We start from the raw sequence: 10,636 nt of genomic DNA, 5'->3' as shown, positions 1-10,636 counted from the left end.
TCAGGTGGTTTTAAATCAGTAAATATTTCCAACTGATGCTTCAAAATCTTTTTTTTTCCAACTTAAACCAATTTCCATCTCTCCTCATTCGATTCTTAGCTTTTAATTTATCATTCTGACGTTTCCTCTTAGAGGGTCAGACGATAAGGCCTTAAGGAAAATTTTTACAATTCCACCTGCCCGTTTTTTTGTTTCTTTGATCTTTTTATTTAAATTAAATTATATATATATCAACCCTGTTCTCCGCACAGCTGAACTCTCACTGCCATGACCCGTTTACAAAAAAAAAGCCTTCTTTTGCTGAAAGTTGATTTTCGTTTTCTATTAAGAATTCCGCTTTTGAAAATAATCGTTGTTGCCTGAAGAGGTCTCTAGTTGTTAAATACTAGAAGACCGAAACATGCACATGACTGTGTAGCAAAAAATTTCTGCTTATGTGAAGACAAATTGAAAATGTAATTTGCTCTACTTCCGTGTTGAGAACTCTTGTATTAACCTCGTTATATTTCACTGGTTATCCTACTTTTGAAAAATATCAATCTCAAATTATACATATATATATATATATATATATATATATATATATATATATATATATATATATATATATATATATATATATATATATATATACGGCTCGTGCTGTATTGTTCTCTCTTTTAAAACTAATTGCTTAGTTATACATTTTCCCCGCAAAATTAGAACTATTAATAATCCGTCTTCCCAGAAGGCATGTCTTCAATTATTAGATGGCATCTGTATGCCGTTTGACAGTTACAGGAGTGCGTCCAATGCATTATGTAACAAATTAGTTTCAAGCTGGAATTGGACGCAAGAATTCACTGAGAAGGGAGCAGCTCGGAAGAAAATAAAATCAACAGATTCAGCTCACATTCTTGTCACAAGAAATCTTACCATTTTTATGTTTATGTCTTTTGAAATGGAAAAAGAATGTAATCCTCTGTGTGCAGCCAATCCATTAACACTTATCGTGATGTCGGTTTCTCACGAATACTGTACACGAAGAAAAAGAAGGATCAATATATAACATGTTCTGTAGAAGAAAGAGCGCGATCAATCTATGACACGAGAGGGATCAACATATGACGTGCTGCACGTTAAGAAATAGTGAGGATCAATGCATAACGGTATGATTTAATTATGACACGTGCTATACAATAAGAAAGATGTTGATCAATATTTTAGATGTGTTGTTCAATGAGAATGCTATAAAATAAGAAAGAAAGAGAATCAACACAGGATATTTACCTCAAATTAAGAAAAAGAAGTATCAACTAGTGATATGTACTGTACATTAGGAAAAGAAGGATCAACATGTAGCGTGCTGTACAATAAGTAAAATAAAGATCCACATATGACATCTGCTGTACAATAAAAAAAAAAGAGAGGGATCAACGTTTGACATCTGCTCTACACTAACAAAATAAGGATCAACATCTGACATGTGTTGAACGTGGAGAAAGAGAAGGATCTATGTTTGTCATCCGCTGTATTTTAAGAAAAGAAGAATCAACATCTGACGTGTCGTATACAATAAGAATGAGATTGATCTTTTGGCATCTGCTGCATATTAAGAGAAAGAAGGATCAGCAAGTGACGTATGTTGTATAATAGAAGGATAAACTTTTGACATGTGCTGTATATAAAGAAAAAAGGATAAAAAAAGTGACGTATGTTGTACAATAAGCAAGAGAAAGATCAACTATTGACATCTGCTCTGTATTAACAGAAAGAATGATAAACATGCGACCTGTGTTGTATAAGAAAGAGAAGGGTCAAATTTTGACATGTGCTGTATATTAAGAAAAAGAGAGACCAAGATCTGGCGTGTGTTGTATAATAAATAATAGAAATATCAACTTTTGATATCTGCTGTGTATTAGGAAAATAATAAGTGTAGGATAAGAAATAGAAGTATCAACTTTCGTACGTGTGCTGTACATTAAGAAAAAGAAGGATCACCATGTGATGTGTGTTGTATAAAAAGGGAAGGATCAACTGTTGGCATCTGCTTTGTATTAGGAAAAAAGAAGGATCAACAAGTTACGTGTGTTGTATATTAAGGAAAAGAAGGATAAACATATTACATCTGTTGTAAAATAAGAAAGTGATGGATCAACTTTTGACATCTGCTGCACATCAAGGGAAAAGAAAGATCAACGTGTGACGTATGTTGTACAATAAGTGGAAGATCAAAATATATCAGGCACTTTAAAATAAGAAAGTGAAGGGCCAACGAATGTTCATAAAGATTAATCATACTGAAAGTGTATTGATAAAAATGAATGAATAAATTTATAAACCACTCATTTTTTTTTCAAACCATCCAAAGGTACAAAAACCGAAGTTGTCTTCAGCCAACGCCCTAATCCAAAACAACATTTTTAAAATATTAGAAAAATGTATAAAAGTGAGCAATATATACTAAATCAGAAACAGATAACGAAGTGTGGGATGTTCCAAAGGTATCAAGATTGATGCAGCATTTATTAAACAGAAATTAACAATGAAGTGTATTCGATAGGTAGCGGAACTGACCAAGTTTTATTTGTGTAGATATTCATATGCAAGAATTCGTTGAAGTTTATAGAAGTGTTTTCTGGTGATTGAGTTTCTTTTTTAACAGAGACTCACTACTTATCGAGGCCCAAATCCCAGTCGAGGATAAGGGTTAATGAATGTGTTGTGGTAGTGTAGTAATCGTTAGTGGTATAAATTGGGAATAATTTGATTATTTAGGGGGACGGCTCAACAAAAAATTATTTACATTGGACTTGAAAGCTAACATACTGTAGTCGGCCGAGAAACATGCCAGCGGGACAATGTTCCACAGACGGCAAGTCCTAGGAAAGGGAATACAATAAATGAGTCAGATTTCTGCCGCAAAACGCTTTAATATTATGCAAAGTTATACGTGAGACATATGGTGTATTTTTTATACATCAGGATTGCTTTGTTCTTGTCGGCTAATGCTGCCGAGCAATATGTCATATTATAAACTGCAGCATATGTATGCTGCAGTTTGTAACATTACATATTCCATCGATTTGTTTATAGTACTGCTATGTACGACGATGATAACAATTGGTCTCAGGAGACAAACAGATTGGAGATAAAAGTTTATATGGTTTGAATGTGAATTATTTTCTGCTAGACTGAATACGTCACCGGCAATTGAATCAATGAAAAATCGTTGCCTACCTGCAACATTGTTGTTTTCAATTAATTAAACAACTAGGGAAACGATTTTTAATTAAAACACTTTTCTTTACTGCCTTTAATCTTGTAAGGAAATCAACGTAAATCCTTTTCGACAATGTGACAGCCACAATGATTGGTGACAAAGCCCAGCTCTAATGTTCTCCCTCAGCTGTCAAAATTCCAATTGCATGCCTTGCTCAATTCGCCTTTCTTAAAGAAGTTGTTCTTCACATATGATATGAATGCTACTTTTAAAAAAATGTAAGCTGGTAACCCTTCATTTTCTTCCTCGTCAATACAGTCGGTAGCATTTATTAGATTGATTAGAAAGTGTTTGCAGAATTTTTAATTTCGATTTCAAATAATGTATTTTCAAATAAGTTTTCGTTATAATACTTTTACTTTATCTATCATTTGAACGAACGTTTTTCGCTCTATCTGATCATTTAAATTACAAAAAATTGTCTTCTTTTCAGAATGTTGAATACAAGATGGTAAAAAAATCAAATTCGCCCAATTTTGCTTTTAGAATGGAATAGTGGACATTAAAACTGAACATTATTTCCAGTTTGATGACGATCGTGTGACAAGTTCAAGTACATATCAGGTCATCCCATAAGTTCTTTTCAAATTTATGAATAAAGAAAAGAAGTGGCCAAATGTTACACTTTATTAAATATTTAATCATCAATATACTTTCCCTGATTATCTATGACTTCATTCAATCTATTAACAAGATCATTATTCTATCATTGTAAAATCCTTTTGGCTTTGATTCGAAGAACTCACAAATTTCAGTTTCAACATACTTCTGCGTTACAAAAGCTGTGCCTTCCAAAAGATTTTGTCAGCTCCGAAACAAATGGTAGTCTGAAAGAGCAAAGTCAGGAGAATAAGGTGGATGAGGAATTTTCTCCTAACCAAGTTCTTCGATCTTTTGTGCGGTGATTCTTGCTGTGTGAATTCGTAAATCGTCCTGATTAAACATCACCCATTTTCGATTCACCAGAACAGGTCTTTTCCCCCTCAAAGCTTGGTTCAAACGCTCCAATTGCTGACAGTATATTTGAGCATTAATTGTTACATTAGGTGGTAACAATTCAAAGTGTATTATTCCCTGGCAATCCCACCATAATGAAAGAAGAACTATGGCCGAGGTCTTTCATCTTTACGTAGCCATTGTCTACGAAGCTTAACATTTCGATAAAAGATCCATTTTTCGTTACCAGTCACAAGTCTATCCAAAAAAGGTGAAACAAGTCAGTGAGAATGGAGAGAAGAGCAGATATCGACTCGGGATTTGAAATTATGTTCCGTCTGCCTGCTTCCCACCTGACTAAAACTTGGATGTCTTTAAGTCCAACGTTAACAAATTCCTAATGAACCGTCCCCTTAAGTAAACACTTCATCAAATCTCCACACTAACGTACTGTACTTGCAATAACCATTATTCCTGAGTGGCTTTCGGGCCTTGATAAGTGGTGACCACCGTGTAAAAAAAAGACAATTCTTGAGGCACCCAGTTTCCAGGTTTAGGAACTTTTACCAGTTGTTAAAGATTACGATGAACAGTTGTATGGCTTGAACGCAGTTTTATTGCCAATTCCTCAAGTGATAAAGCAGGATTTTTTTCAAGAACGGCTTCAAGAAACTTATAATCAAAGTCAACTGGACGTACGGTTCGATTTTCATCTTCAAGAGTAAAATCTCCACTTCTGAATTTCGCAAACCATCTTCTGCAAGTTCACACACTCCTTTTCATAAACTTAGTGGATATTTCTAGCCGCTTCGGCTGCTGAGTTTCCTTTCTTGGGCTTATAAAGCATTATGTGCCTCAAATAATTCTTAGGCATTTCCATGTAGAAAATTTTAATTCTATCGTTCTGTAAAAAAATGTAATCAGTTAAAATGCATGTAAGCATAAAAAGGTAAAAAATTACACAATATTCTTTATGTTACGTTCAATTTAAAAACAAAGGTAAATATACGGACATAACTTATGGGATGACCTGATAGTTCGTATAGCATGTCTCCTGGCTTCAATGGCTTGCAGTACGCTAGGCGACATAACACGAGTCGTAATACAAACCAAACCGCTTGAGGAACATCTTCAATCTGTCCGTGAACCGTTCTCCGTGTTCTTTTGCCTTTGGCCAGCTCACAGTATAGAAGCTGATTTGGGAATCTTGAATCTGGCATGCGGTATATATGATCCGCCCAACGAACCTAACATCGTTGCAGCATCGTGTATTATAAGGAGGATCTAAAACCTCTATTCATAGATTCTTGGGATTGTCTTATTATTCAATTTTAAACAGATTTGTATTTCATAATTGCTAAATGGAATTTTCGCGTTTCCACAATCTTTTCAATTATAGCCATTCATAACAAGAAGATCAAAAAAAAAGATTAAAATAGAGATATGGAAGGAATATCGTGTTTTAAAATGCTGCTTGCTATCCATACGAAATCAATGGACTGCTAATATGTAACAAAATAATGTTCACACGTAAATAACAGACTTCAATAATGGATATGGAGTAAATGTGTAAACAATAATGATGGCCTAATAACTTTCGGTCGTCAGCGCAAATATTCAAGGAAGATAACTCGCATGGATTAACATATACCATGTTCAAATAAATGTTGTGTGATGCACAAAAATACTAATTTCTGGCTTCTCTGAACCAGACTCGTGCTGTAGCACGCAGAAAAGAAAACAATGAGATTGGCATTTAAAGCGGAATAGGAATATAACGTCGCAATGTACATGAACAAAATAAAATGATTAATTTAAAGGTCAGCTGACTGATGAAAGGTAAAGTAAAATTTCAAATCCGCCTCTGTTCTCTCTGACACTAGACAGATCGAACATCGAAATGCGATCAACGAAGATAAACGCAATGATATAATAAAAACGGTAGCAGTTTATTTTCGTAATAGTCGGCTCGGTATAATTACATTGACACACCGGTTATAGTAAGTACACTAAGGTTAAGCAACATTGAGTCTTGTCTATGCTTAAACAGCCTTGATTCATAGATTCTTGGGATTGCCTGATTATTCTATTAATTTTTTAAAAGGATTCGTATTTTATAATTGATAAATGAAATTCTTCACGCTTCCACAATTTTTTCAACAATAGCAATTTTTAACAAAAAATCACATTGAAAATAGAGATATGTAAGGAATAGTGTGTTTTAAAATGGCATCTACTGTTCATACGAAATTAATGGACTGCTAATATGTAACAAAATAATGTTAACACGTAAATTACAGACTTCAATAATGAATATGGAGAAAATAGTCTGCACTAAAATAGGTGATTATTTGGTAATACGAGGTGTTGCATGTGGGAGAATCCCTGCTTATCTTTGGATCGACCCCAAACGTCCAAACTTCTCATTGTCTGTTGTCATCGGAGGACATATTCCTCATAAAAGTATTAAGATATTCTAATAGATATAATAATAATATTAAACATATATAATTATTACTAGTAAAAATATTACATTACTAGAAGATTAGCCGGCGTTACCCGGTATTAAACATAAAATTAAATTCAATAAAACAATGAAGTAAAAAACGGAAAGAAAATGAGATATGTGCATGTGAGTATTATGTTTATGTTTTTCGAAACATTTCACTTCATGAAAGTAAAAACATTACTGAAGCTGAGATCGGAACCAAAACTGAAAGACACTGAGTCAAGTATGATAACCATAAGGCCAGCTTGATACGATGATTAAAACGTGTTTACAAACCTACTTATACTTAACATAAGTAATTTGTCATGTCAGTAATTTACTTGACAGTTGACAAAACGGATCAAAATCTGATGATTCCATCTCGTACTAATTTTTAACTTTTGACCTCTTAGTAGCCCTGTTTGTGAGAATGAAAAAGTTTCAAAGTTTTCCAAATAGCTAACCTACATACCAAATTTCAATCTGTACAGCAAATATTCGTTGAGTATATAGGTTGAGAAGTGTCCTCACACACACACACACGCGCACGCGCGGACACGCACACACACATTCTCACTTTTAGAGATATACGAGGGGCGTGCAATAAGTAATGCCCCTGACCCACTTCCCATGGGAGTAGAGCAACGAAACTTGGCACAGTTATTAGTCTTTCTCTATATAGGAACCATCCAGAGTTATGCATTTCTCCCATGGTTTGATGCAGTTCTGGAGACCGTTTTTGTAGAACACCCCAGGTTTGTTCCCCAACCACGACGTGACTTCAGAAATCAAGGCTGCATCATTTGGGAAACGCTTTCCTTTCAAAAACAACTTCATGGCTGGGAGAGGTGAAAGTCAGAGGGTGCAAGGTCAGGAGAGTAGGGAGGATGGAGAGTTTTCATAACCACACGCCCGTGCTTCTGATCTGGCGACATGCGAGTTGTAGACCGGAGTGTCGTCCTGCAGGAGGAGGGTACCTTTGCTGATCTTTCCCCGCCTCTTGATTTTGATAGCTTCCCTTAATTTCCTCAAAAGTGAAACATAATAGGCTCCTGTAATTGTGGTACCTTTTGCCAAGAAATCTGTCATCACTACTTCATCCTGGTCCCAGAAGATTGTGAGCATGACCTTGCCAGCGGAGGGCTGCACCCTTGCCTTCTTTGGAGGTGGTGAGTCCAAGTGCTTCCACTGCATTGACTAGGCGTTGGTCTTTGGATCATAGTGATGGACTCAGGTTTCATCCTGTGTAATCAGTCTTTTGAAAAACTTGGACTAATATTCTTGGAACATCTCCAAATTCATCCTCGAGCACTCGACGCGTTCTCGCTTCTGGAATGGTGTGAGCAACCTGGAAATCCATCTGGCAGACACCTTATGCATATGCAAATGGTCATAAATGATAGTTTCCACAGAGCCTGTACTAATCTTGACATCTTGGGCTATTTGGCGAATAGTAATGCGTCGATCTTCCAAAATGGCAGGCTCAACTTGACGCACAGATGCCTCATCAATGACAGAAGGGGGTTACCAGGTCGGGGAGCTGTTTCCACTGACTTCTTGCCATGTTTGAATTCACCATGCCAGCGTTTTACAAGGTCATATGCTGGGACATTATCACCATAAGTTTCTTTCATTTCATCAAATGTCTCCTGTGCTGTGCGTCCTTTCAAATATAAACACCGGATCACTGCTCAACATTCAACAGGCTCCATTACACACCTGAATCAGTTCAAACAGCTGTAAAACTGAAACCACAATTAGTTCAGTGCTGTAATTTGCCACATATAATCCGTAGAGATATAAATTATTGCACATGCAAAATTTCAGCTAGGTCAGGGCCATTACTTATCGCACGCCCCTCGTATATATATTATAGAACATAAAAATGTTCCCTTTCAGGAATCTCTCCAAATCATTCAATATCTCTCCAAAATTAACATTTTTATATTTTATAATAATATAAAATTGTAATAGTAATATTTTTTTTACAAAAGAGTCAGAACTTATTAAGGTATGGAAATCACTCGAGAATAAGATTTAATGAGTAAATTTGGGAAATTGGATTACTTAAGAGGACACTTCATCAAGAACTTGTTAACGCTGGACTTGAAGACGACCATATTGTAGTCAGTTGGAAAGCAGAGAAACAGAACAGAGTTCCACAGGATTGCAGTTCTTAGAAAGACGCTTTCTTCATGGAACCTATGTTTAGATTTAGGCACAGATAAAGAGTGGGAGAAAGTATAGATAGTGGTTTCAGCTAGACGCGTGTTTTATTTTGAAAGTCAAGCAAGGGAGGATCAATAGATTGGAGCTCAGACAAGCACTTACCAGGAAAATAACGATAAAGCAGAGACAGGCTCGCAACGTCTCTTCTGTGGAAAAGAGGTTGCAAGGAAGAGAAAAGGGCATCCCCTACTAGGCTACGAAGTCTATTTTGAACTCTGTCAAGGCAGAATAAGCTGTTTCTAACATCTCCTGCCCATATAGAAAGAGAATTGCATCAGTAGTGAGATATCGACTGGAGGAGGAGGACGATCCCACCATTTTTCCAGCAGCGATTGAATAATCCGGTATAGCTGGTTATATCTAGAGGGAAAAGGGAAATCATCTTCTATCATGGGACAACGTAAAAATTATTGACAGTAGAAGAACGGAGGAGAGTAAGATGACTTAAAGAATCAGCACATATTCTGGGATACAATTACTAAGTAGACTTAGAATAGAATTACATACATGGGAATCGTTTATTATAAATAATAGATAATATATAAAGGCTTCCTTCAGTCTTGACAGACTATGGATACCCACTGTAAGGGTGCCTGCGCGTGAAATTTGTGTGGCAAGAGTTGCGCAATCTTCAACCACGCCTCTCTTGAGTCAACATTGTTTCATACCAGTGGCAAGTTGAGGTACAAGACGACTGGAAACAATGCCGATATAAGCGGAAAGCACATACAGTGCCTAGAATTCCCAAATGGTCACCCATCTGGTATTAGCCAGGTTCAAGGTTGCTTAACTTCGGTGATCTGACGAGAACCGGTGTGTCAACGTGATTATGCCGTATATAGATAATATATACAGTAATACATAAAAAAATACATACATATATACATTCACACACATATACACACATATATATATATATTATTGTTAATTAATTATAATTAATAAATAGTGCTATTATAAATAATAAAATAAAATTATATGTTTAAGGTTCCTAAATTCGTAGTAGAATTGTTCACAAGGACCTGTGTTTAATGTGGTTAGAGTACTTGTAAAAAGCAATTGTAAAAGTGATATTCTCCTGAAGGTGTAAGGTTCAATTCTCACTGTAGGCGATCGAAAAATAAAATTGCGAATTACTTAGGACCTCTATCCAGAATCTCTATCTCGAATTTGACAGAAACATTCCCGAGTTTGACAAGATACATCTGAAAAAGGTAGGAGATTACATCGACCGAAACGTTGTGAAAATCGCACTCAAGAAGAGAGCATTAGTCCGATGAATCCAAATAATACGAATAACTAATCCTCATCTCAAAAATTAAGTAACGTCAAATGAAGCTGGCATTGGAAGATATCCCAAATAATAGACACATACCGTGCTTCTGGTACCATATACCCAGGCAGATACACTTACATCTTCTTGTTAATATAAAAACTCCTACATGAACATCTATTTCTAAAACCTGGGTTGAATGTATTTTTAAATCAATAAACACTAGTATGCAGACTAACAATGTAATTCTATCTCCTCCCCTTGCGATATTGTGTTTGATCTTGGTATAGGGCTTGGTTTTCATTTTCAATTACATCAACAGTCTAGTATAGATTCTGGTGTTATTATTGTTGATTATTGACAAGGGAAATCGTGAGATGTATTTAGTTGAAAAACAATTCTGTCTTTGATATATAGCATGTAGTACAATTGAACAGTGAGCAGT

The 10,636-nt window shown here is 35.6% G+C and overlaps 1 pseudogene; it reads right to left on the bottom strand.

The window, feature by feature from the left end:
- Positions 1-9,641: 9,641 nt before the first annotated feature.
- Positions 9,642-9,758, bottom strand: LOC145296321 (5S ribosomal RNA; annotated as a pseudogene).
- Between the last annotated feature and the right edge of the window lie 878 nt (positions 9,759-10,636).

Source organism: Euprymna scolopes, chromosome 16 (genome assembly GCF_053919585.1).
Source record: "Euprymna scolopes isolate OS-2025 chromosome 16, ASM5391958v1, whole genome shotgun sequence".
Classification (NCBI taxonomy): Eukaryota; Metazoa; Mollusca; class Cephalopoda; order Sepiida; family Sepiolidae; genus Euprymna; species Euprymna scolopes.
The sequence above is the reverse complement of the archived record's forward strand: the minus strand, read 5'-3'. Positions and strand labels throughout refer to the sequence as shown.